This window comes from Ursus arctos, unplaced genomic scaffold (assembly GCF_023065955.2).
Source record: "Ursus arctos isolate Adak ecotype North America unplaced genomic scaffold, UrsArc2.0 scaffold_3, whole genome shotgun sequence".
In the NCBI taxonomy this organism is placed as follows: domain Eukaryota; kingdom Metazoa; phylum Chordata; class Mammalia; order Carnivora; family Ursidae; genus Ursus; species Ursus arctos.
This window is the reverse complement of record NW_026622985.1, coordinates 76,921,656-76,948,226: the sequence shown is the minus strand read 5'-3', so window position 1 is coordinate 76,948,226 and position 26,571 is coordinate 76,921,656. Positions and strand designations below refer to the sequence as shown.

The window sequence follows — 26,571 nt, the reverse complement described above, 5'->3', positions numbered from 1 at the left end:
CAAAGGAAAGTCATCAGGCTTACCTGTAAGTGGAATTTTTTTTTCTAACTTCAATTATGTATTTAAAATAACTTTTATTCACTCAGTCCACAATCATTTATGGAACATTAATTACCATCAGACACCTGTTTCTGAGTTCTGGTCCCAGTTCTGATATTTACCAGCATCTATGATATTACGGGTTAAACTCTTGGTAGCAGTGTAATCTTGAATAAGTAACTTAAATATTCTGAGCTTTGGCACAATTTTATGTAATATGAGGATATATTATTACACATTCTTTCCACATCGAGATAATCCTATGCCTTCAAATACCTGCTTTAAGAGGATGGATGAGATTTTCCTAGTACTAGTAATACTATCATAACAAATTTAAGTGTTTGTGCAACTCAGACCCTCTCGGTCGGGATATTTACTCTGCTGATATTGTCGCACACCCAGCTTGAAGTGAGAGCATAATAGTTCTGTACATTCATACTCTAACAAATGAATTTATAAACATAAATTTATAAAGCTTTTTATATAGATGACACTCTGGTCTTTAAAATATGGCCAAGGTACGCTAGCTCTATTACTAATCTGATATCTAAGAACAATTCTTATAACTCTTAAAACTTTGATATTTGCTGGGAAAAGAGTGGATATTATATGCCATGTGCCCTAACTCGGTTAGGGAGTTCTCCAATTAGTGACTTCTCATTTACAAAACAGTTCCTTGCAAACTATTTACTTCAGCTGCATTTTGATACTGACAGTGCCCCCGACCAGGGAAATGTAAAATCACTGTGTGAAGGTAATAGTGATGCAACATAAAAACTGGCACAGCAAGCACCTTGTCAATCAGACCCTGACAGGCCAGACGTATCGACTGGCCAGTGCTGGCAGAAGATGAAGCAGCCAGGACAGAGAGGCGAGGGCAGGTAGATAATACAATCCATATGTTAACGCTTCTTTCTTTAAATTATGCACCAATCTGCAATGACTGCTGCTTGGGATTGTGAGTTTAACTCACAGTGACTGTAAAGTGGAAATTGCCTGTAAGTCCCTCCTAGAAGTAGCAATAAAGTTACATTCAGCCTAAGGTATCGGAGGAAAAATTGCCGTCACCGGTAATACAATTTATAGCTATCTTTGCCATTGTAGATAAATCCATGCTTTTGACTTTGTGACCATTGAAACATAAAAATCAAACCTTTTAACCATGGTCAGGCCTTTTGTACTAAATAGTAAAAGCCAGTAATGATTGCTCTCAGGAAACTATTTCTAACCATCATTTCTTGGGGGAAGAAACAATTTTTAAGCATGTCTGGAGTTTTATTTACAGTTAATTGGATACTCCATAGTAAAGACATCATGAATTGATTTATGAAAAGAGCTTTCAGAGGAGGCCCATGGCTCTGAGCCTTTGGTCTGAGCGTACTTTGTTTTTATTATTGTTGCTAATGCATTAGATGAGGACACTTTTGTTGATAATAAGCTTAAAAGACATTTACTTTACTTTGCTTACGTGTTCTTAAAGGATGTTGGAACAGAATTTTGCTGAATGGCTTGACTGCAAATCAAATACAGCATCAAATGCTTCCTTTAGACTTCTCAGGGAATTTAGCAGAGTAATAAATATAACTGAGCTTAAGCCTCAGTTGAAAGCCAAAGAATGCTACCATTTTAAGAAATTATGTCTTGTAAGTTAATATTAATTGGTTTTGCCAAGACAAATGAAATAGACCTCTGAGATGATTATCTAGACATGCGTGTGTGTGTGTGTGTATTTTTTTTCTTCTTCTCTTAAATAGGGGGTTCTAATTAAAATTGGGAAGGATTAAAAAGATTATTTGAATTTTTTCCCAGATAAATGTCAAAAGAAAATTAGGAACACTTGTAAGAATGCTTCACCAATCTGGGTAATAACCAGGAATAAACAAAATGAAGGCTATATATGTCCCAATTTTAATTTTGAGAATAACATTTAAAAGGCTTCAGATCTTCTTAAAGATATTGAAATTGGCCTTTGAATCTTAAAGCATTTCAGTCTTCCAGAGGGGAAAGTATGAAAACAGGAAAGGCTAGCAGGGCTTATGTTTAGTGATGAAAATTTTGCAATGCTGGGAGAATTGAAAACACACAGGGCTTGGGACATAGGTGTAGAGAAAAATCCTTAGCTTTCATACAATCCACACTTTATTCCTGAATAAATGATATCCTCGAATAGCTATTTTACATCATATTTGTACTTATGTCTCTTCTGTGCTATTATACATTGACTCCACCTGACTATGATTGACTTACAGAAGCATCTCCTTTATTTCTACAATAGGGTATGAACAAAATGTTTGGTTATTTTATTGTACTTTGCCCATTTTACTTTATATTTAAAAATACATAGGGACACCTGGGTGGTTCAGTTGGTTAAGCATCTGCCTTCAGCTCAAGTCATGATCCTAGGGTCCTGGGATCTAGCCCTGTGTAGGGCTCTCTGCTTGGGGGGAGCCTACTTTTCCATCTCCCTCTGCTCCTCCCTACTCCTCATGCATGTTCTTGCTCGCTCGCTCTCTCTCTCAAATAAAAATTAAAAATATATATAGAGGGGGGGTTGCCTGGCTTGCTCAGTCAGTTAAGCGTCTGCCTTCAGCTCAGGTCATGCAGGGTCCTGGGATTGAGCTCTGTTTTGGGCTCCCTGCTCCGTGGGGAGCCTGCTTCTCCCTCTCCCTCTGCCCCTCCCCACTGTTCATTCTCTCTCTCTCTCTTTCTCAAATAAATACAATCTTTAAAAAAAAAAATAGTGGAAGGAAATGGAAATTCTAATGCATATAGGTATCAACCAATTCTCAGCTTTTCAAGTTTAGATATAGACCATTTTACCATGTGTTCAAATGCAAGGAGAAATAAAATTTAAGGCTTTATATAACATCTTGGGAATATATAGCTGAGATTTTTATTTAAGAATTAAGGTGTTATTGGAAATTCATATTTTTAGCTCCTAGAGGATGGACTTTCCCACCCACAAAACAACAACAAAAGAAAATCAAACCAAATCAAACGAAAACACACAAGATTATTTTTCAATGTTCACATGTTTGTTTTTATTTCAGAACACTTAATATATTAATGAGAAGATCTTGCATAAATGAAATTATTTAGGATTTAAAAAATTAATTCGGGTAAAGGAAAGGGAATTCTTTGCAACTTGAGGGTATTTTTTAAAATGAGTTTTGAAACCATAGTGTTATTTAAATAACTTAGGATAATATACTTAATATGTTAACACGTTATATTACATACAAGAAAGAATGGAAAGTCTATCCATTTTTAAAGAAAAACTGTTATGTTGAGATGAGAATCCTACTTTAAACTGCCTCAAGAGCAGAGTCTGGAGGAAACGGGCTGGGGGAGCACAGGCTTTCTTACAGAGAAAATGGCTGTCGAACTGTGCAAAGAGGGGACTAATAACATAAATATATTAGTTTTCAGTGGCTGCTAAACCAAATTGCCGCAACCTCAGTGGCTTAAAACAACAACAAAATACTTTCTGACGGTTCCGGAGGCTAAAAGTCCCCAATTGTTATGCCCGGGCTGACATCGAGGTGTCCTCAGGGCTGCACTCTCTCCAGAGACCAGGGGAGAATCTATTCCTGAGTCATCTGCTTCTGGGTCTGCGGGCATTCCGTGGTGTGCAGCCACGTCACTCCAATCTTCAGAGCCAGCATCTTCCATCTTTCTGCTCCATCTTTAATTTTTAATATATATTTATTTGAGAGAAAGAGAAAAAAGAGAGCACGACAGGGGAGAGGGTCAGAGGGAGAAGCAGACTCCCTGCTGAGCGGTGAGCCTGACGCAGGACTCGATCCTGGAACTCCAGGATCATGACCTGAGCTAAGGCAGACGTTTAAGTGGCTGAGCCACCCAGGCGCCCGTCTGCTCCTCCTTTACATCACCTTCTCTGTTGGATGTCACATCTCTCTCTGTCTCTCTCATGATATTTGTGATCCAGATAATCCAGTTTAATCTTAATTTAATCACAACTGCAAAGATCCTTTTCACATATAAGGTAACATTTACATGTTCCAGGAATGAAGACTTGATTTCTTAGAATGGTCATAATGTCGCCTAACACAATAACTCAACTCCAGGAGATTCTGGTCCCTGAAGTTGCTGGTCATGGTGACGTAGGAGATGATCACAAATCCCTGGGGCTATGTCAGGAGAGATAAAGGGGTAAATGGTGATAGAGTCTGAGGAAGACAACCCAAGAATGCAACATATGTCTACAATATGTTTTTAATTGAGATGACCAGCTCTTTCTGTGTAATACAGGAACATGAAATAAATGCAGAGGACCCTTAAGACCCCGTTGAGTACACATTGAAAGACCTACGTATGACAGACACATGCATAGACCCTAAGTAAGATAACTGATGGAGACTCATTCGCCCCTTTTTTCCTCTAATATTACTTTTTCTTTGTGACTGGTAACACCTGTGTTAACTATTTAGGCTTATTCCTACCCCAATAGTGGAACTTGTGGGAAAAAGCATGTACAAAAGGCATATAGAAGAAACAGTAATTCTTTCTGGTGGAAAATAAGATTAAAAGCCACAGTAGTGATCTGGTGGACACAGTTACTGATATTGGGTTGTTCTATAGATTGATTTGCTGCTTCTACTAGTGACTTGAGAGACAAGTTATAGATTCTTGTAGAGTAAGGCCCTGACAGGTATTTTTTGTTTTCGTTTTGTTTTGTTTTTCTCTTTGTGATATAAGTGTCTGACTTAGAAATCTTGGTTGATTTTGATAACTGACCATTTGGGCCGCTTACCTTTTTTCTTCCCACACTTTAAATTCCTGCTTTTATTTTTTACATTTACCTATAAAGAGTAAGCCCGTGAAGCCCTAGGCCCCTGCCCTTGACTCCAGCACATGCAGGTGCTCGCTGTCCCATGTACCTTGCGTCTCTCCACCCATGACCTCACTGTGTGGCCCCAGGTGGGCTATGTAATTTCCAGGTCTTTATTTAAGTTTCTTGATGGTTGTTGTTGAAAGGCATCTTGCCATCATAAGAACTACAAGGGTTGGTACAGTCTTAACTTTGGTTTGGAAAGGGGAGATATCTGTGGGAAGCTCATCAGGGCCCAGATGAGTTCTCCCAGGCATTTCTAGCTGATAGCATTACTATTGATAGGTTGAGACCTGCACAAAACAGTTCCCTTATTGCTTCTAAGTTCCTGTCCATTCTTCTAATGAGGCTCCATTGAGAGAGAATCTTGTGTGGTGAAAATCAGTCTTTGGAATCAGCCTTTGTTACGAAAGCTGGTTTTGCTAGTTTGCTGTCTAAGTGGCCTTGGATAGTTTTCTCAGCTTCTCATGTTATGATTTTGTAAAAATTGAAGGAAATAATACATTTGAAGGTGTATAAACACTTAGTAGGCTACTGAGAGATGTTCATTTTATTTTTATTTTGCCAAGAGTCTACTCATTAGCTCTGATTCATCCCTTACCCCAAACTTCCAGACCTCATCTGACAGACCCTGTCCTAAACTGACACTAAGACTCTACCAGCCACCTTGTTCAAGGTTATAGGATTTTGTTATTTATGGACAGGAGTCTGCCTGCATTTCCACCATTAAGTGCTGCCGAGATTCCCAGATGACCTGGCATTGCTTTCTGCTTGATGGCTGCTTGCTTTCCTCCTCCTCAACCTCCTTCAGACAACCCTAGTTCTCATTCCTGAATGTCTCCACCTCATCAGTTTCTGAAGCCCACAGTTGCATGCTTAGACATATCTCTTAAAGTCAGTCTTTTGGCCACCTGAGCCATGGAGGAGGTGGAAGAAGGTTGATAAAACCCGGAATAAGGAGTTGGATGATTCCTGAGCCTAGAAGAGATCAGTAAATATGTGTTGAATTAGTGAAGGAGAGTAGGTACCATTGGGTGTGGATTGTTATGTGTGGGCCAGATGACTAGATTTATGCAAAGGCTCTAGAGAGGAGACGGTTTGCAATCAGTTCAGCATGTCTGGCTCATACAAAGGGCAAAGTTACAGGGTAGTAAGAGATGTGATTGGCAAACTGAGAAGGAACCAAGTCACGAAAGGCTTACAGCAATTTCAAGACTCGGTATATTCGTCTAAGGGCAACTGTTAATTTATAGTTTAGGCAAGAACTGGTCAAACAAAATTTGTACAGTAGATGGAGCGTTTTGGCCTAAGTCCAAAGTATGGATCAAAAAGGCAAGACTTCAAATGGAAAGGACAGTTATGTAACCTTCTTCAATAATTAAGACGCAGCATAAAAGTAGTTGATGATAAATCAGTGACAATATAGATAGAAATAAACTGATTTGAAACAGAACTAAGGGAATTAGCTGATTAAGAATGCTACAAAACGTGTCAATATATCTTTAAATTGATGATAATTTAACTTTTAAGTGGCCCAGAATTTTAGCTAAATCTAATAATCACGTGCCAAAAGGCACCATTTTGCCAAATTTACCTCACTAATTAAAAATGACACAAAACCCTCAAAGCCATTGCTCTGTTAAGTTTAGCTTAAGGTAGGAGAGTTCATATTTGCTCTTTCAGGCCTCTTCTATTTTGTTTTGGGAAGTCCTAACGGGTTTGTGTGAACTTGAATACAGTTTATATGACCATGGCTTAAAGGATATGCTTTATAGATTTGAATCTATATGAGTGACATGTGATATTTTTGATGATTCGTTTTATTGATCTATTTCCAGTCTATATCACAAACACCTAGTTTTTCTGGCACAGGAATGATAATGACCTTTGGAATCTACAATGTAAATTCACACAAAGAAAAATCTTGAGTGTTCTTAAAGTAGCCCTCGTTATTTCTTTGTAGGCTTACTTAATCTCCTGCTTGAAATGAAATATCTTTCAAACAGGTATTTTATGAAAATGACACTTTGGCACGTGTATATTCTCATTTTCTCTCATCTGACATGTTCTGCTCAATTTTTAAATCAAAACATGTCTTTGCCACTCTCCAAATCTTAGGTTCAATGTCATTTATGAACTTGAAGTTTTTCTTTTTTTCATTGTTCATCATTGTCAAAAGAAATAGACGGATAATTTTAGAATATCAAATTTCATGAAGTTCACCCTGAAATTTCTTATTCCCAAGAATAAGACACAAGCTGTATAAAATAAGAATGTAATTCTTCCAAAGTCTCGGTCAAAGATGAAAAACAGCATAAAACCAATGCTATCAATTACAGCCAACTTAATGCTGACCTTATAAAGAGAGTTTATTTCATCTGAGCATTAATAGAGGATAGCCAGATGCAGAGTGCAGCCAAGGGGACCCAGGGGTCCATTTCTCTAAAGAGAGCTCTTTGGCGTAGAGAGAGACTTGATTCTAAAGGAAGTACATCAGTCACTCAAGTGACATTAAAATCAGTTGGCAAGATTTTTAAAAATTTTCTCACTTTAAGAAATTATGAATCTTGGGGCACCTGGGTGGCTCAGTGGTTAAGCGTCTGCCTTCGGCTCAGGGCGTGATTCCGGCGTTCTGGGATCGAGCCCCACATCAGGCTCCTCCGCTGGGAGCCTGCTTCATCTTCTCCCACTCCACTGCTGTGTTCCCTCTTTCACTGGCTGTCTCTCTGTCACATAAAAAAAAAAAAAAAAAAAAAAAACTTTAAAAAAAATTAAAAAAAAGAAATCATGAATCTTTTTCTTTCCAAAGCATCATCCTTTTCACACTTTCTTGATGAGCTAATGAAGGAACATAACACATGACTATCTCGCCTGTTTTTGAAGTTAAGTTTCTTACCCTGGGGTTGGAATTGGGATTCACATCAGTTTTAAATCCCAGTCATGTGGCTTTGCTGCTATAAGAAAAGCTGAGGGTGTAGGGTACCCAGATCAGGCAACTAAGGCATAAAAATAGGGCATCAAAATAGAACAGCAGACAGATGGAATGGTTCAGGAGTCAAAATTTGCCTGTTATATTGTACTTGACAAGAAAATAATTCATTAGCGTTAAACAGCTAAATTTCTTCAGGCTTAAGTTGGCAATAATGAGAAATGGGATTCTTAGCAATGTTATCAATTTGTAGAATTCTCTATCTCAAAAATGTATTTATCAGCATAATTGACTTAAAAAGCACATGTGCAGGGGAAATCAGAAGGGGGAATGAAGCATGAGAGACTATGGACTCTGAGAAACAAACTGAGGGCTTCAGAGGGGAGGGGGGTGGGGGAATGGGATAGGCTGGTGATGGGTAGTAAGGAGGGCACGTATTGCATGGTGCACTGGGTGTTATACGCAAATAATGAATCATCGAACTTTACATCAAAAACCAGGGATGTACTGTATGGTGACTAACATAATATAATAAAAAAATATTTTTAAAAATTTGCGATATGCTATTTCAGGTGCATAAAGTACTTAGTTGGCCCTAATTCTCTTTTTCAACAGTAGTGATGAATAGCCCTTAGTCCTATTTCACTGTATAATTTTTGTAATCTATTTTACTTTCTCATTTACTATCAACATTTTAAACAGTGAGGAAAATCAGAGAATATGCCAAAACTTCTGTATTCAGCAGTGACATTTTTTTTAAATTACAAAGTAAAACACATGTTTAAAAAATTAATGTACAACTCTCTCTCTCCATCTATCCTTGTTTTTTTAAATAATTTATGTTAATTAATCCAAGCCATTAACTTATAGACTCCCCCACAGCCTAAGTGTTGCTGATTGCACACTCCTGATACATCTCAGTACGTTCCTCTATTGTCTGTATGCCCTGCAAACTGGCGGCTGGATTTAAAGGCTTGAGCAAACCTCAGATTCAACACCTTAATTTGGACCTTAAGCCTGCAGAACAGTAAGACCAAAAAAAAAAAAAAAATTAAAGCAACCCAGTTTATCTTACTCTTTTTATAACAGCTCTAGGAAATGAAAACCTCTTTAATTAATGGTATGTTAGAAGTTGGAGTGCTGATATCAACATAGGTACAGGAGCCTACGAGTGGCCTGTGACAAAAATGGTTCGTGGAGACCAACAGTAGATTACCAAGGCTTTAAAAAAATAATACCACATATAGCATCAGCAGTCCTTGATGTGGTTTCAACATTGCAAAATATACATCAGTCTAAAGGAGAATGGTATTCATGATTGAATTTGCAAGTACTTTTTTCCTCCATCTCAATCTTGGAAATGAGCCAACAACAGTTTGCTTTCATGTGTGAATGATCCCACTTTGCATTTACTGTATTCACAGGGTTTTTTGAATTTACCAGCTTACTGTCATTATATGAGTAGAAGAGTTTTGGATTTAGCAGATTCTGAACGTGAAAATACACTATTTTGGTGATGGTATGATAGTATCAGAAAGTGACGCGCACGACAAACAGAGGCCAGTTGATAAATCCAGCAAAAATCCCAGGTTCTGCCCCAATTGTGAGATTCTTTGGAAGAACCTGAGCGGGAGACACATGTAACATAACAAAGGTAACTACACCTGCTATTGTTGCCTCCTCTTGGAACTAAATGAAAGGCAAAGCGCTTGGTTGGGTTGTTTGGATTTTGCAGATGTATGTTTCACCCATGGAAGTATTGCTAGCTCCTGATAAAGCTCCTGAAGCTCATATTTGTGCAGAGCTCTGAACCAGCACACTGTGTCTGACTAGCAAAAAGTGGTGGCCCAGGGACCACATGACTGACCACCAATTAAAACCCTGGACACCAAGGCTCAGATGAGCTTCCCTGAGGGAGAACATTTGGCAAGTGTGACCACGTATTGTCGGGGGAATTAAGCGTGTCCATAGAACTTTTCTGCGAGAGGACACCTGGAAGCTTGTGCCTGGTTTCTCCTGGACTTCTTCCGTTCACCTTTCCCCCCTTGGTAGATTTTAAATTGTATCATTTTGCTCTAACTGTACCCATAAGTATAGCAGCTTTTGGAGTCCTGGGAGTACTTGTAACAAATCATCAAGCCTGAAGGTGTTTCCTGGGGACCCCGGAAAAAACAGTCAGTTGTCTTTTAAAGATAGTTAAATAGTAAGGAAAAAAATCCCATTGAATTGGCATTTGCAGCATCTTTATTCGTTTATTCCTTTCCATCTGGTATCATTTTCCTTCTGATAGAAGAACTTCCTTCATAGTTTCTAGAATGTGAATGTATGGGGATTAATTCTTTCAGTTTTTGTAGTTTTTAAATAAGTCTTTATTTTTCTTCATTTTTGAGAGTTTTTCCATGTGGTATGGAATTATATAGGTTGACAGGTTTTAATGAATCTACTTTAAATATATTGTTCAATTATCTTCTTACTTACATTATTTCCATTGAAAAATCTGCTATTATCCTTATCTCTGTCCCTCCCTAATTGTCTTTTTCTCTGGCTGGTTTTAAGATTTTAACTTTATCACTGTTTTTGAGCAATTACGCTGTGTCTTGGTGTATTTCCTTTGTGCTTGTTGGCCTTGGGTTTTGATAAGCTTGTAGGATCTGTAAGTTAATTGTTTTCATTAAATTAGGAAAAATTTCAGCCATTATCTCTTCAAATATTTCTCTGTTACTCCTCTTCCTTCAGGGATTACAATTTCTTATGTGTTAGGCTCCTTCTAGCTGACCCACAACTCACGGATGCTCTTTTTTCCTTCTTCCTTCTTCTCTTTTTTTAATTTCCAAGCCCCGGTAGTCTCCTCGCTCAGCACTCAGCTGAAATAATTGGCAGGTCCTTCTGCAGATCTCCAGATTTCTCTCTCTGCACAGCTCTCTCACTTCTAGTACTCTGTCCTGTGAACTACGGACATTTGGCCCCAAACCTCAGAGCTCCATCTCCTCATCTTGTAGTATTCCACTGGGCTCTGCCTGGAGTCCCTCTCTCTGCACCATGACCTTGAAACTCTGCTCAGGCTCTACGTAGGGACAATCATAGTGTTCATTTGTTTCTCATGTTTCAGGGATTACTGTCCTGAGTTATCGATGTTCCAGTGTCTTAGAAACCATTGCTTCATATATTTGATTTTTCATTTATTAATTTTTTTTTCAGATGGAAGAGTAAATCCAGTTCCCATCACTATATCTCAATCAGATGGGGAGGTCTTCTCCTGGCACATTTTGGGCAAAGTCCCTCTCACTGATTTATGCTTCTTTGCTTTCTGGAACAAGTACAGTTCAGACCCATTTTGTAGTTTTTCTACATGAACCCAGGATGGAGGAGCCCTGGTTCCTTTAAGTAGAGCCGGTAATAAAAAAAAAAAAATTCATGTTAGGTGTTCTTACTTCTCTTGCGGTGTTGTCGTTTCCAAGCTCTCAAGTGGACTGAGCTAGGGAAGCTTGTATGTATGTATTTACATACATATAATAGCAACAACATGTTAAATTGCTCTATAAACATTGCAAACATATCTAGAATTACAATCGCTCTAACAGTAATCAAATAACTATAAGTAATACATATATTTAGCAAATGTTGACTTTTTCATTAGTGATGTTGAATCTTAATAAAAATATGTAACAATTGATTTTATGGTATAGTTACCATAACTTCAAGATAGCAAAGATGTAAAAATTTATTTTATCTCATTCCCTTGCACTGATATTGTGCCTGAGTTTTTCCCTAGCAGAAATATGTATTTTTTCTGAATATATTTCAAAGTAAGTCATGAGAGGGGATCGAGTATCATGATAGCTTCAATTACTTCTGTTCCTATTAAAGTCTGGTTTTCTTATGTTTAAAAACTATATTTGCAAAAAATGAAAAGAAATAAATGAACAAAAACCTTACTATCATTCATAACGTGTTGCCTAAGGCACACTTCAGCTATATCCATATCAGTTTCTAATATTTGGTTCACAGAGTCCTTTGTTTCTTTCTACAGTGATTGGGGAATGGAGTAAATCGTTTAAGAGAACCTGGACCCTGGCCTAATCACTCCAGAACCTCATGCTATACGGTGCTATTTAAATAAAGACATAAGTTTGATATAATACTATGAAAAAAGTTGCCTTGAAGGAACTCCACAAAAATAGTAGCTAGAAAAAACCCAAAACTAAGTCATTCTTCTGTTTAAAAATACAAGTAAGAGAAATACAGAAAATGTAATTTTTGAGATATTTACGATTCCTTAGGGTGGTAGCTCTAATGTTTTATTCACAATATAATCATAGTCATATGAAGTTATGGAAATTAGATGTCTAAAGGAAGGTTGCATTTAATTCAAATAACTTCACAAATTTTAACAAGTTTGAATTTTAAAATAATTATTATCCCATTTGCTTTTAACATCCAGGTAGTAGAAGTTAAATTTCTTTGCTTCAAAAAATAAATAAAAAAATAAATTTCTTTGCTTCATAAACATTTTTGATTAGCTACTTCTATTCAGTATTAAGGCTTTTATAAAATATGTGAAAGGAATAAAAAATGAGTTTAGTTGAAGTAACATTAAAAAAAAAAAGATTTTATTTATTTATTCATGAGAGACACAGTGATACAGGTAACACCAGCAGGGGGAGTGGAAGAGGGAGAGGCAGACTCTCCACTGAGCAGGGAGCCGGACGCAGGACTCGATCCCAGGACTCTGGGATCACAACCTGAGCTGAAGGCAGACGCTTAACCAACTGAGCCACCCAGGCGCCCTGAAATAACATTTAAAAATAATAGAAATAATAGAAACACAGAAATAGATGTAAATAGACTTATTGGCCAAAGATGGGTGATTTTCCAGGTGAGGAGCCATAATTATGTACAGATATTTGGTGAATCAACAAATTTAAGGAAAGTGAATTTTGACTTTTATGATACTTGCTATTCCTACCCCTTTTGACAATTCTCTTTCGCCCCCTCATTCCCCATCTCTGTTCAGGAGAAAGAAATGTGTAAATAGAAAGCGTGAGTATATAAGGGTTCTACATTTTTTTTCTTTAACATTTTGACAGTGCTGACGTGTGGATTTTTTTAAGACAATAAATCAGATAGTTCAAACGACTCTAAAGCCAAGCATTCACATTATTGATTTTTCTTTTATTGTTTGTTACAAAGGGGTAACTGGTGGCTTTGTCAAGTCTTATTGACTCTTGAGTTTGCAAAGTTTCACATTTTGTTGTTGTGATTATTTCCTCAGCTGCCTTCCAACTCGGCTCCAACTCCGCTTGTTTCTGAACCAAAATTTAACATGGCGCCTTCAGCTGCAAAACTCTGTCTTTAGATGTTAGTTTATAACTTACTTATGGTACTTTCTATGATGTCTCTAGATCCTGTTAATTTGTTCCGTGTGTTCATGAGTTGCAGGAATCCTTATTAAACTTCTTCCATGATTTCCCTCAGATTTGCAAAAACATCACCTCAAATATCTTCTTCATCTAAGACTTCATGTCAAAATACCTGTCATAACAGAGGGCGCCTAAATATTTCTAATTTAAATTAGATACATGTTTTATTTAGTAATGCAGCCTGAAAATCCCTTTGGGACTTCAGTCACTTTCCTGCTGATGATGGATAGGACTTGAATCCTTCGATTGCTTATCGGGCTGCTTAAAAGAATTATTTCCCTGCCCCCATCTGCCTCCAAACAATCTAACACAACCACTGCAAACAGTTACACCTTTCCGGGGAGCAAGAAACATTTTCTGTTTCCTCACTTTCCAAAGTTGGTATCCAGTTTATTACCAGAGTATATGGGCTCACCCCAGTCTTTCCTGAAGGAGAGGGTTTTTTTCCCCCTTATCTTTCCTTTCTTTTACTTGAAAATGTATACTGTGTGCTTTGCACCCGTCTCCCTGAACTGTTTGACAAGTTGTAGTTCCTTAAATATGCCTTAACCAATTACACCTCCAAGTTATTTTTCTCTGTCTCTCCTTCAAATAACCTTAGAATGATTTAGTCTGAGAAAAAGCATACTTATCTTTGAAAACTCTTCTCAAATATCCCTTGCTGTGAAAGTTGCTTTAGCCTGTTTAGTTATTGGCATATAAAAAAAATTGTTTCAGTGTAGCATACTGGAAAAAAGAAAGGAAAATCTGAATCCCAGCTGTGCCCCTGACTGGGCTTTGTGAGCATCGAGTCAATTAGGGTCCCTGAGCTTCAGGGTCTTCCACGGAATGGTGGTATTTATAGGTAGCTCACAGTTGAAAGGAATACCTGAGATAAGGTCACTCATACAATCTTGACATACTGTAGGCCTTCAACAAAAGCTGATATTAATCAACAATCACGTTGATTAGTAAGGTATCTTCCATGAAGACAAATACAGGGAAAAAACGTAACTCTGCCATTGAAAATAAAGATCACAGGAAAATTAAAAATTAAAAAAAATCCTATAGCCTACCAAACCAGATAAAGTCCAAATAGCAGACATGATGTTTTGATATAAAGTCCAGATGAAGTGCCAAAGTAAATATTTCATTCCCATTTCTCTAAGGGTAAAAATGTAATATTGCCAGTGATTGCAGATTGCACAGGATTTCTGTGGCATAGAGATTAGAAGACTATAGTGTGTGTTTTTTTTTTTTTTAAGGTACTTCTCTTTGTTCTATTTATCAGCAACGTCTCTCTCTCTGTCAGTGACTTGTTCTGCATTTTACAAGTGACTCATTTGGGGAGGAAGCCTGAAATCCAAACAGATGCGTGAGTCCTGATGCTTGTTTTAATGTGACTCTGTGAAAATAAGACTTAAAACAAAAGTCAAAGCTTCCATGCATAACTTAATGATCTGGAGTTTGCATTTCATGCACAAAATGATGAGAGGCATAAGATAAGGTCATTAACAAGTCATCATGGTTCAGTTACTCGTGACTTAGTTTTAATTATTATAGTCTCTTCTCAAATGAAGAAAATATTAAAATAGAGTTTTATATGTGATTTAATTTAAAATTGCATTGTCATTTATGCAACAGAAAAATAGGCTATGAAGTCACACTGTATCTCAGATATGATTTTTTAGATGAATAAGAAATAATTGATTTGCTTTAGAGACATCAGAGATATTTGAATTGGTTCCTGATTTTGCAAAGAAAAGTTATCATATAAAGGAAGTTTATACATAATGTGTGACACAATGCATGCTTTTGGTTTTGCTTGTTTTTTTTAAGAGAGAGAGTGTGTGTACAGGGGAGGAGCAGAGGGAGAGGCAGAGAGAATCCTCAAGCAGACTCCCTGCTGAGCATGGAGCCCATGCCATTTATCTCATGATCCTGAGATCATGACCTGAGCCAAAATCTAGAGTCAGACGCTTAACAACTGAGCCACCCAGGTGCCCCCACAATGAATGTTTTTTTTTTTTTTTAAAGATTTTTATTTATTTATTCGACAGAGATAGAGACAGCCAGCGAGAGAGGGAACACAAGCAGGGGGAGTGGGAGAGGAAGAAGCAGGCTCATAGCAGAGGAGCCTGACGTGGGGCTCGATCCCACAACGCCGGGATCACGCCCTGAGCCGAAGGCAGACGCTTAACCGCTGTGCCACCCAGGCGCCCCCACAATGAATGTTTTTAAATATCAAATCAAGGTAACAAGAATCCTGTAGCTTTTAATAAAATCCAGTAAAAGAGAGAAACTACCAACAATAGTCTTTATTAGTGACGAGAGAATGGAGCAAATGTTTTAAGACTCATTTTCAGTAAAAGGCCCAGGATTAGTAATGAGCCATAGAGAAAAAGAGAAGAAAGAAGTACAAATAAAGATTAGACACAAAGGAGAGAGAAAGCAAAGGAGGGAAAAAATGAAAAAGAGAATATACAAAAGAAGCAGAAAACAGAAGCCGACTTCCAAGGCAATATTACAGTACAATCTGCAGACATCCGGTGCGTCTATTATCACCGCCCACCAGATCCTAAACTCAAATTTTGGCTCTTCTCTTTACTGGCTTCTAAGCCTGGAGGTAGTGAATCTTTCCGGGCCTCAGCCTAATGCTTTAGAAAGTTACAATAAAGACCAAATGAGACAACATTTTGTGCGTTTGGCACACTGGACTTTGCAAAGTGATATGGTCACATGCGGGGGGGGGGGGGTGTCCAAAAATAACTACAGGATAAATGAGACATGACTACGGAATGATAGGCTGTTGAAAATACTATTTGTATATTAAAACAGACATGCATATTTAGAAGTAACTAGTAAAATGCTACCTTTCCCCCCCAGATTACACAGAGAATTTTTTTTCAAAGTTAATACATATGAAGTAGTACAAATAGTACTTGACCTAGTAAGCACAGCTTGTTACCTTAAAGATTATAGGTCCTGGGAGCTTTTAAAAAACTAGAGGTTTCACAGCGAAATACATTTCAGGAACATGGAATGTTGTTATCTTACAATGCATATTAATACATTAGCATTAAAGGTATTGAATCCTACAGTCAGAGAACTTGCTTAATTCATTCAACCTCAGCATTAATCAGTGCATTTACTCATGAAATTCCACTTTGGTACACCTATTAATAATAATTCTGGGAACACTAATGATCTGAGGAAAAAGCTTTAGAAAGCTTTCTGAGACCTGTGTTTACCAGTACCATAAATACTCCTCTTTCTCCTGGAACACACATTTGGAATTCTCAATAAATATCTTATAAAGAACTTTTTGAACATAACTCATGTAGGGTAAGAACAATTTTTATGTGACATGATTTTTCTAAGAAATGGACCCTTTCATAACATAATCTATGATCATAATGGGAAAAAGTAGTTCTATATCCATTTCCTATATGGAAGTTGCCATATAGAAAGATGAAATATCTTCAATTTTATGTGTAATTCATAATTTTCCTCACAAAATGCAGCAAAAAATTTTTTGAAAAATTAAGTGCCCCATTCAGATCTTGAATTATTATGCAAATGCAGGACTAAAGTCATTCATAAAGCTATTAAACCCTGACACTAAAATACAGTTTATGAAATTTTGTTATTTCTCTAGAAATATTAACCTAGAATCTGCAAAGTTCTTATCTTAATAGAGTCACTGCTTATATAAAGATAAATGGAAGACAAGAAAAATACACTGTGATAGGCTTATAGGGCATTCACTTAAGCTCACTATCGGGCTAAAACCAACAACAGCAACAACAAAAAACACCCCCACTGTGACTTTTTTATATTCTCACCTCATCACTTCATCAAAGTCATACTCTACTACGTAGAGTACTTCTAAGTTCCCACAGAAAAGTCAAAATCGCAAATACGGAATCTTCCATTGTGAAAGTTATACTTTCCTACATAAAAATAGGTTCTAATTAATAATGCCAAGTGAGAGTTTGAGGACATAAATTAGCATGTTAGTTACTTCAAGGAAAATGTTCAGAACTTTTATACTTGAATGTACCAGTTTCCATGAAAAAGTTCGGTCTCAATATTCTTATAATCAATTATTTAAATAGATCTTTGTTTTTGTATATTCATTGTCTTGAATGGCACCAAATGGTTCCATGTAAGCTTTATGGTCAGATTACAGTTTCATCGTCAAGGCAGAAACCTGGAATTTTACAATCTCTTGGCTATTGATTAATGTCTATGATTATATTACTTCAAATGAAAACCATTCAGGCAATGCTGATTTAAAATATTTAGTAATTCAGATGATGTGTCTTAAATTACCTTTATGAAAAAGTGATGTTAATTCAATGGATTTAGATTCCACATGCAAATGAGATCATGCAGGTTGTTTTTTTTTTTTTCTTTCGGTGTCTGGTTTATGTCACTTAGCATGATGTCTTCCAAGTTCACCCATTTTGTTGCAAATGGTAGGACTTTTTTTTTTTTCTTTTTAAGGCTGAATGATATTCGATCATGTGTTTGTGTGTGTACACACATGCACATCTCACAATTTCTTCATCCACTCATCCACTGAGGGACACTTAAGTTTCTATATCTTGCAATGAATATGGGAATTCAAGTATTTCTTTTAGGTACTGATTTCATTTTGGGGGTATATACCCAGAAGTGGGATTGCTTGAAATACAAAGAAGCAGAGAGTAGAATGGTGGTTACCAGGGGCAGGGAAGTGGGGGAAATGGGAAAACGTTGGTTGAGAGTACAAAGTTGCACTTATGTAGGATGAATAAGCCTAGCTGTCAACAGCATGATGACTAAAGTTAATAATATTGTATTAAATACTGGAAATTTGTTGAAAAAGTCAATTTAATCATACATATACAAAATGGTAACTGTGAGGAGATATGTTAATTACCTTGGCTGTAGTAATCATTTCACTTTGTATATGTATATCAAATTATTATGTTGTATACCTTAAATATATACAATATTTATTTAAAAATATTTAAAAACCAAAATGATAGTTTGCAGGCTATGATGAATTCAGTTCTCTCACAGCAATTTATTCATATAAAATGATCACCATATGATGTGGATAAAATAGACTAACCTTAGAAAAAAGAATCCAGTGGATTTAGGGAAAATGTTTTTAAGCACACTTAAAGGATTCATTTACATTCCATCTTTGAAATGCTAATTATAACTCCTCTTAGATCCGTCTATCTGCATCTTAAAGTTCTTTTCCAATCTGTCAATATTGATTTGGGCAAATCGGAGTTACTAAATTAATTACAGAAATTAACTTTTTATTCTAAAATTCAGACTTTCTACCAATTCGGATTTTCTTTCCTCTTCATTATTTCTATGCAGTAAAAAGAACTTGGCACATATGTTCCTAATATTAATACATGCTATTTGTTACTTTTTTTAAAATTACTGTTCTTGAAGTCTTTAAACTCATTATGTTTTACAGTGACTGGAATGTTAGGTTTTAATGCATTTAAAAATATTATCAGATTATGAAATCAGATGAATTGCTAGCTATTTTGAGACTGAAGTCAGAAACTGTGGAAATAAAGTAGTTCATAATGAACTGTTGTAATACTTTAATAACAGTGATTGATGTTAAATATATTATGTGCTTCATATTTGAGAATATATTTTAGAAAATGTAGAGTAAGGATAATTCCTATAACAAATCTTGTCACCTCTATTCAAACCTAAGGGTTTTCTTAAAAATATTATTACTAACGTTAACCTCAAAAGTATATTAGCTCCACAAATAAAAAATTAAACATTTCAAATCACATTTTTATTGTAGTAAGATCACTCAGCATGAAATTTGCCCCTTACCAATTTTCAAGTATACAATACTGTTAACTATATGCACATCGTTCTCTAGAGAGAGCTTAATCATCTTTCATCACTGAAATTTTATTCCGTTGAATAGCAATTCCTCATATACTTCAAGATTCCACTGACATGAGGTATTTAAGATAGTGAAACACATAGAAACAGTAGAATGGTGGTTGCCAGGGGCTGGGTCAGGGGGGCGCAGTGGAACTGGAGAGCCGAAGCACATGTTTTTAAAGTACAGGCTGAATCCATGGGTAACACAATAATGTAGTCAATTAGTGTCTTTAACAAATAAGAAATTGTTGAGAAAATAATAGACTGATGATTTCTGCCCAGCTAGCATCAAAATCACAAAAGTATGGAAATATCAATGAAGGAAATATTGGGCATTAGAAGTAGATTTAAAACAACAACAAAAAAATCAATTTCATTGGGAAAACAGAAATCCAAGGTTTCTTTCCAACATAATATATATATATATATATATATGTGTTGGAAATATATATATAATTTATAATCTTTATAATATTTTTTATTATATTTTGTTAGTCACCATACAGTACATTCCTGGTTTTTGATGTAAAGTTCGATGATTCATTAGTTGCGTATAACACCCAGTGCACCATGCAATACGTGCCCTCCTTACTACCCATCACCAGCCTATCCCATTCCCCCACCCCCCTCCCCTCTGAAGCCCTCCGTTTGTTTCTGAGTCCATAGTCTCTCATGCTTCATTCCCCCTTCTGATTACCCACGCTTTCTTTATCCCTTTCTTCCCCTACCGATCTTCCTAGTTCTTATGTTCCATAGAAGAGAGAAACCATATGATAATTGTCTTTCTCTGCTTTACTTATTTGGCTTAGCATTATCTCCTCCAGTGCCGTCCATGTTGCAGCAAATGTTGAGAAATCATTCTTTTTGATAGCTGAGTAATATTCCATTGTATATATGGACCACATCTTCTCAATCCAGTCATCTGTTAAAGGGCATCTCGGCTCCTTCCACGATTTAGCTATTGTGGACAATGCTGCTATGAACATTGAGGTGCATATGGCCCTTCTCTTCACTACATCTGTATCTTTGGGGTAGATACCCAGTAGTGCAACGGCTGGATCACAGAGTAGCTCAATTTTTAACTTTTTAAGGGACCTCCGCACTGTTTTCCAGAGTGGCTGTACCAACTTGCATTCCCACTAACAATGTAGGAGGGAGCCCCTTTCTCCACATCCTCTCCAGCAGTTGTTGTTTCTTGCCTTGTCACTTTTTGCCATTCTAACTGGCATAAGGTGGTATCTCAGTGTGGTTTTGATTTGAATTTCCCTGATGGCTAATGATTTTGAACATTTTTTCATATGTGTGTTAGCCATTGTATGTCTTCATTGGAAAAGTGTCTGTTCATATCTTCTGCCCGTTTTATGATTTGTTTATTTGTTTCTTGTGTACTGAGTTTGAGAACTTCTTTGTAGATCTTGGATACCAGTCCTTTATCTGTAGTGTCATTTGCAAATATATCCTCCCATTCTGTGGGCTGCCTCTTAGTTTTTTTTGACTGTTTCCTTGGCTGTGCAGAGCTTTTTATCTTGATGAAGTCCCACAAGTTCATTTTATCTTTTGTTTCTCTTGCCTTTGGAGATGGGTCATGAAAAAAGTTGCTTTGGCCGATGTCATAGAGGTTGCTGCCTATGCTCTCCTCTAGGATTTTGATGGATTCCTGTCTCACATCGAGGTCTTTCCTCCATTTGGAGTTTATCTTTGTGTATGGTGTGAGAGAGTGGTCAAGTTTCATTCTTTTGCATGTAGCTGTCCAATTTTCCCAGCACCATTTATTGAAGAGACTGTCTTTTTTCCACTGGATGTTTTTTCCTGCTTTATCAAAGATTAGTTGCCCAAAGAGCCGAGGGTCCATTTCTGGGGTCTCTGTTCTGTTCCATTGGTCTATGTGTCTATGTGTCTGTTTTTGTGCCAGTACCATGCTGTCTTTGTGATCACAGCTTTGTAGTACAGCTTGAAATCCGGCATTGAGATGCCCCCAGCTTTGTTTTTCCTTTTCAACACTTTCTTGACAATTCGGGGCCTGTTCTGGTTCTACACAAAGTTAAGGGCTTGTTGGTTCCAGTTTTTTGAAAAATGTCATTGGTATTTTGATTGGGATAGCATTGAAAGTGTAGATTGCTCTGGGTAGCATGGACATTTTAACTATGTTAATTCTTCCGATCCATGAGCATGGAATATTTTTCCATCTTTTTGTGTCTTCTTCAATGTCTTTCAAGAGTGATTTGTAGTTTCTAGAATATAGGTCCTTTATGTCTCTGGTTAAGTTAATTCCAAGGTAACATATGATTTTTGGTGCTATTGTTATTGGGATGGATTCCCTAATTTCTCTTTCTTCAGTCTCATTGTTCGTGTATAGAAATGCAACTGATTTCTGAGCATTGATTTTATATCCCGCCATATTACTGAATTGCTCTATAACTTCTAGTAGTTCGGGGGTGGAGTCTTTTGGGTTTTCCATATAGAGGATCATGTCATCTGTGAAGAGAGACAGTTTGACTTCTTCTTTGCCGATTTGGATACGTTTTATCCCATTTTCTTGTCTGATTGCTGTTGCAAGGACTTCTAGTACCATGTTGAATATTAATGGCGAGAGTGGGCATCCTTGTTGTATTCCTGATCTTAAGGGAAAGGCTTCCAGCTTTTCCCTATTGAGAATGATATTTGCTGTAGGCTTTTCATAGATGGTTTTTATGAAATTGAGGAATGTACCCTCCATCTCTATACTCTGAAGGGTTTTAATCTGGGGAGGATGCTGTATTTTGTCAAATGCTTTTTCTGCATCTATTGAGAGAATCATATGATTTTTGGCTTTTTTCTTGTTCATGTAATCTCTCACACAGATTTGCAAATGTTGAACCACCCTTGCATCCCAGGGATGAATCCCACTTGGTCATGATGGATAACCCTTTTAATGTACTGTTGGATCCTATTAGCAAGGATCTTGTTGAGGATTTTGGTGTCTATATTCATCAGGGAAATCGGTCTGTAATTCTCCTTTTTATGGGGTCTTTGCCTGGTTTGGGGATCAAGGTAATATTGGCCTCATAGAATGAGTTTGGTAGCTTTCCTTCTGTTTCTATTTTTTGAAATAGCTTTAGGAGAATAGGTATTATTTCTTCTTTGAATGTTTGGTAGAATTCCCCGGGAAAACCATCAGGCCCTGGCGTTTTGTTTTTTGGAAGGTTTTTACTCAGTGTTTCAATCTCTTCATAATTAATTGGTCTGTTTAAAAAATCAATTTCTTCCTGTTTCAGTCTTGGTAGTTTATGGGTTTCCAGGAAGGCCTCCATCTCTTCCAGATTGCTTAATTTATTGGCATAAAGCTGTTGATAAAAATTCTAATAATCCTTCCTATTTCATTGGTGTTGGTTGTGACCTCTCCCTTTTTATTCATAATTTTATTAATTTGGGTCCTTTCTCTATTCTTTTGGATAAGTCTTGCCAGTGGTTTGTCTATTTTATTAATTCTTTCAAAGAACAAGCTTCTAGTTCTGTTGATCTGCTCTACTGTACTCCTGGTTTCTAATTCATTGATTTCTGCTCTAAACTTGGTCAACTGCTTCCTCGTGAGTGGATTAGGCCTGTCCCTCTGTTGCTGTTCCAGCTTCTTGAGGTGAGAATATAAAAACTGCATTTTAGATTTTTCTATTCTTTTGAGTGAGGTTTGGATGGCTATGTATTTTCCCCATAGGACTGCTTTTGAAGTGTCCCATAGGTTTTGGACCATTGTGTTTTCATTCTCATTGGTCTCTATAAATTGTTTAAATTGATTTTTGATTTCCTGGTTTATCGAATCATTCTTAAGCCGGATGGTTCTTAGTCTCCAAGTGTTTGCGTTTCTTCCAAATTCTTCCTTGTGGTTGAGTTCCAGTTTCAAAGCATTGTGGTCTGAGAATATGCAGGGAATAATTTCAGTCTTTTGGTATCAGTTGAGACCTGTTCTGTGACCCAGAACATAGTCTATTCTTGAGAATGTTCCATGGGCATTAGAACAGAATGAGTAGTCTTTCGTTCTGGGGTGTAGTGTTCTTTATATGTATCTATGAGGTCCAACTCGTCTAGTATGGCATTCAAAGCTCTTGTTTCATTGTTGATTTTCTGCTTATGTGATCTATCTGTTGTTGATAGTGGAGTGTTGAGGTCCCCTACTATTAACATATTATTATGTATATGTCTCTTTATTCTTGTTAAGACTTGGCTTGTGTCTCTTGCTGCTCCCCTGTTGGGGGCATATATATTTATAATTGTCATATCCACTTGTTGGATACATCCTTTAAGAATAATTTAGTGCCCTTCTGTATCTCTAACTATAGTCTTTAGTTTAAAATCCAATCTATCTGATATGAGAATTGCTACCCCAGCTTTCTTTTGAGGTCCATTGGCATGAAAGATGCATTCCATCCCTTTACTTTCAGTCTCGATGTATCTTTAGGTTCAAAATGAGTCTCTTATAGACAGCAAATGGATGGGTCATGTCTTTTTATCCAATCTGCAACCCTGTGTTATTTATGGGAGCATTTAGGCCATTTACATTGAGACTGATTATTGAGAGATATGATTTTAATGATGCCATGTTGCCTGTAAAGTCTTTGTTTCTATAGATTATGACTTTCTGTTCTGTATCACTCTTCGGGCCTTTTTACTTTTATAGAAACCCCCTTAATATCTCCTGTAGGGCTGGTTTTGTGGTTATGAAATTGGTCAGTGACTGTCGATTCTGGAAGGTCTTTATCTCTCCATCAATTCTGAATGACAGCCTTGCTGGATAAAGGATCCTTGGCTGCATGTTTTTTCTCTTAACGAGCTTTAAAAATGGCCCCCCAACCCTTTCTCTCATTCCAGGTCTGTGTAGACAGGTCTGACATAATTCTGATACCTTTGCCTTGGTACGTGAGAAATTTCTTTGCCCTGGCCGCTTTTTTTTTTTTTTTTTTAAGATTTTATTTATTTATTTATTCGACAGAGATAGAGACAGCCAGCGAGAGAGGGAACACAAGTAGGGGGAGTGGGAGAGGAAAAAGCAGGCTCATAGCGGAGGAGCCTGACGTGGGGCTCGATCCCATCACGCCGGGATCACGCCCTGAGCCGAAGGCAGACGCCCAACCGCTGTGCCACCCAGGTGCCCCATGGCCGCTTTCAATATTGTATCCTTGGATCTAATATTTGCGAATGGCACTATGACGTGACGTGGCGTAGGTTTGTCATGGTTGAGCTTGGGAGGGGTCCTCTCTGCCTCTTGGACACAAATGCTTGTTTCCTTTGCTAGATTAGGGAAGTTTTCAGCTACAATTTGTTCAAATATCTCTTCTAGACTTCTCTCTTTCTCCACCCCCTTGGGGATGCTGATGATTCTGACATTGGAACGTTTCATTGATCAGTAATCTCCTGTAACCTACATTCTTGAGATTGGATTTTTTTGATCCAAGTTTCTGTCTTAGCTTTCTCTTCTACTAATCCATCCTCCAATTCACCAATTCATTCTTCTGCCTCATTCACCCTGGCTGTCAGAGCATCTAGTTTTGACTGCATTTGATTCATAGTATTTTTAATTTCTACCAGATTCGCTCTCATTTCTGCCCTTAGAGATTCTATATTCTCGTTAATATTTTTGTTAATATTTTTTTCAAGTCTACACATCATCTTGACCATTGTTACTCTGAACTCCATTTCTGATAATTTGGTTATATCCATATCCATTAGCTCTGTGGCAGAGGCCACAGACTCATTGTCTTTTCTTTGCTGGGGGGGATTTCTCCTTCTCGTCATTCTGATGAGGAGAGGTTGCACGGTTGCCCAGAGCCCAAATTATTGACCAGGACCCAGGCCGTGCGCCCTTGTTTTATAGAGATCTTAGGGATGTGGGCTTCTTGATTTTTCAGCCTGCGTTCTGGGGGAGGGGCCTGCCGCACCAATACTCAGGCAACCCTGTTTGGGTAGAGTCTCCGTGTCCCCTGCGAGGGGGGATGGGGTTGGGCACACTGTGAGCCAGTATTTCCAGGCTTTTGTTCTCTGGCGGCTTTCCCTGGCGGTTTGCTGTGCCTCTTCTGAGAGTCAGAGCAGCAGTGGCTGAATCTCAGCCTCTGTCTCAGAACAGAGGGATTGTGGACTGTTCTCCACTGGGGTTCTGGCCACTTTAACTCTGTTACTGTTGGTGCTGCTCAACCCTGCAGCGTCCCGGGATGTGCGCCCCACACCCGGCATCCCAGCCCTCACTTCCAGGGCTGGCGCGTCTCTGTCTTTTGTGTTTCTAACACCGCCAGCCGCCAGCCGCCCCCGCGCTCCGAAGCTCCGGCCCTCAGTCTGGTGGCGCGCGTTTCCGGCTCACAGTCCGCTCTCTCGCGGGTGCCGTCCGCGAGCCCGCCCGCTCCCCCGTGCAGGTGGCGACCGCTTTCTGGTGCCTGAACGCGGTGGCTCCCTCTGCCTTCCGTTTATCTTCCGATATCTGTGTGCGGATTCACGGCTCCCCGCTTTGTACCTCAATACTCAGTGCTGGAGATGTTCATTTGCAGAGATCCAGATGTATCTTCCTGCGTCTCAGGCTGATTCCATGGATGTTCAGGCTGGTCTGATACCTATCCAGCTTGACTCAGGGGACCGGCTGAAAAAGGGGACCCCTACTCCTCTGCCATCTTAACTCCTCCCCAACATAAAAAATATATTAAAAATAACTTCTTGATAAAAATAGGATACATCTAGGGGCGCCTGGGTGGCACAGCGGTTAAGCGTCTGCCCTCGGGACAGGGCGTGATCCCGGAGTTATGGTATCAAGCCCCACATCAGGCTCTTCCGCTATGAGCCTGCTTCTTCCTCTCCCACTCCCCCTGCTTGTGTTCCCTCTCTCTCTGGCTGTCTCTATCTCTGTCAAATAATAAATAAAATCTTTTAAAAAAAAAGGATACATCTAAATTATTACATATGGACTATGTATTGTTCCATGAGGTCAATATTTACTACAAATACATCTACTTGGGTAAATCCTACAAATGCTACAACACAGAGTGATGCCTCAGACTCAGTAAGAAAACTGGTTATGAAAGAGGCAACTATATAAACATAAGCTCAGTGAATAGATTTGAATATGTTAATAGTTTTAACATATTTTGTAAATTATGTATATAAAAATTTTTATTTTTTCAGTTCACTATCAGATTTCAAATCAATTTGATTTAGCTTCTAATAAAGTAGCCTTGTAAGATCAATAAGTTAAGGCAATTATTTTTATTTTCCCACACAAAAAATAATGAGACTTTTCAGTGATATGTGCTAATAGGATGGGATAAGTTATGTTGCAGTTACAAAAAAATAAAATAAAAGCCTAACATCTTAGCAGATTAAACCACCAAGGTTTATTTCTTGCTCCTTCTTGTACCTGTGTCCACTAGAAGTGAGTTGGGGCTCTGATCCAAGGTACCCTCATTCCTGGACACAGA

The 26,571-nt window shown here is 37.8% G+C and overlaps 1 long non-coding RNA gene across 1 annotated transcript in view; it reads right to left on the bottom strand.

Annotated features, from left to right (window-relative positions):
* Positions 1–6,459: 6,459 nt before the first annotated feature.
* The window catches only part of LOC113263655 (uncharacterized), a 292,192-nt gene continuing 272,080 nt past the window's right edge, over positions 6,460–26,571 (bottom strand). Inside the window, exon 14 of the long non-coding RNA XR_008956299.1 lies at positions 6,460–7,617. This is a non-coding gene — a long non-coding RNA (uncharacterized LOC113263655). The remainder of the gene's footprint in view (positions 7,618–26,571) is intronic.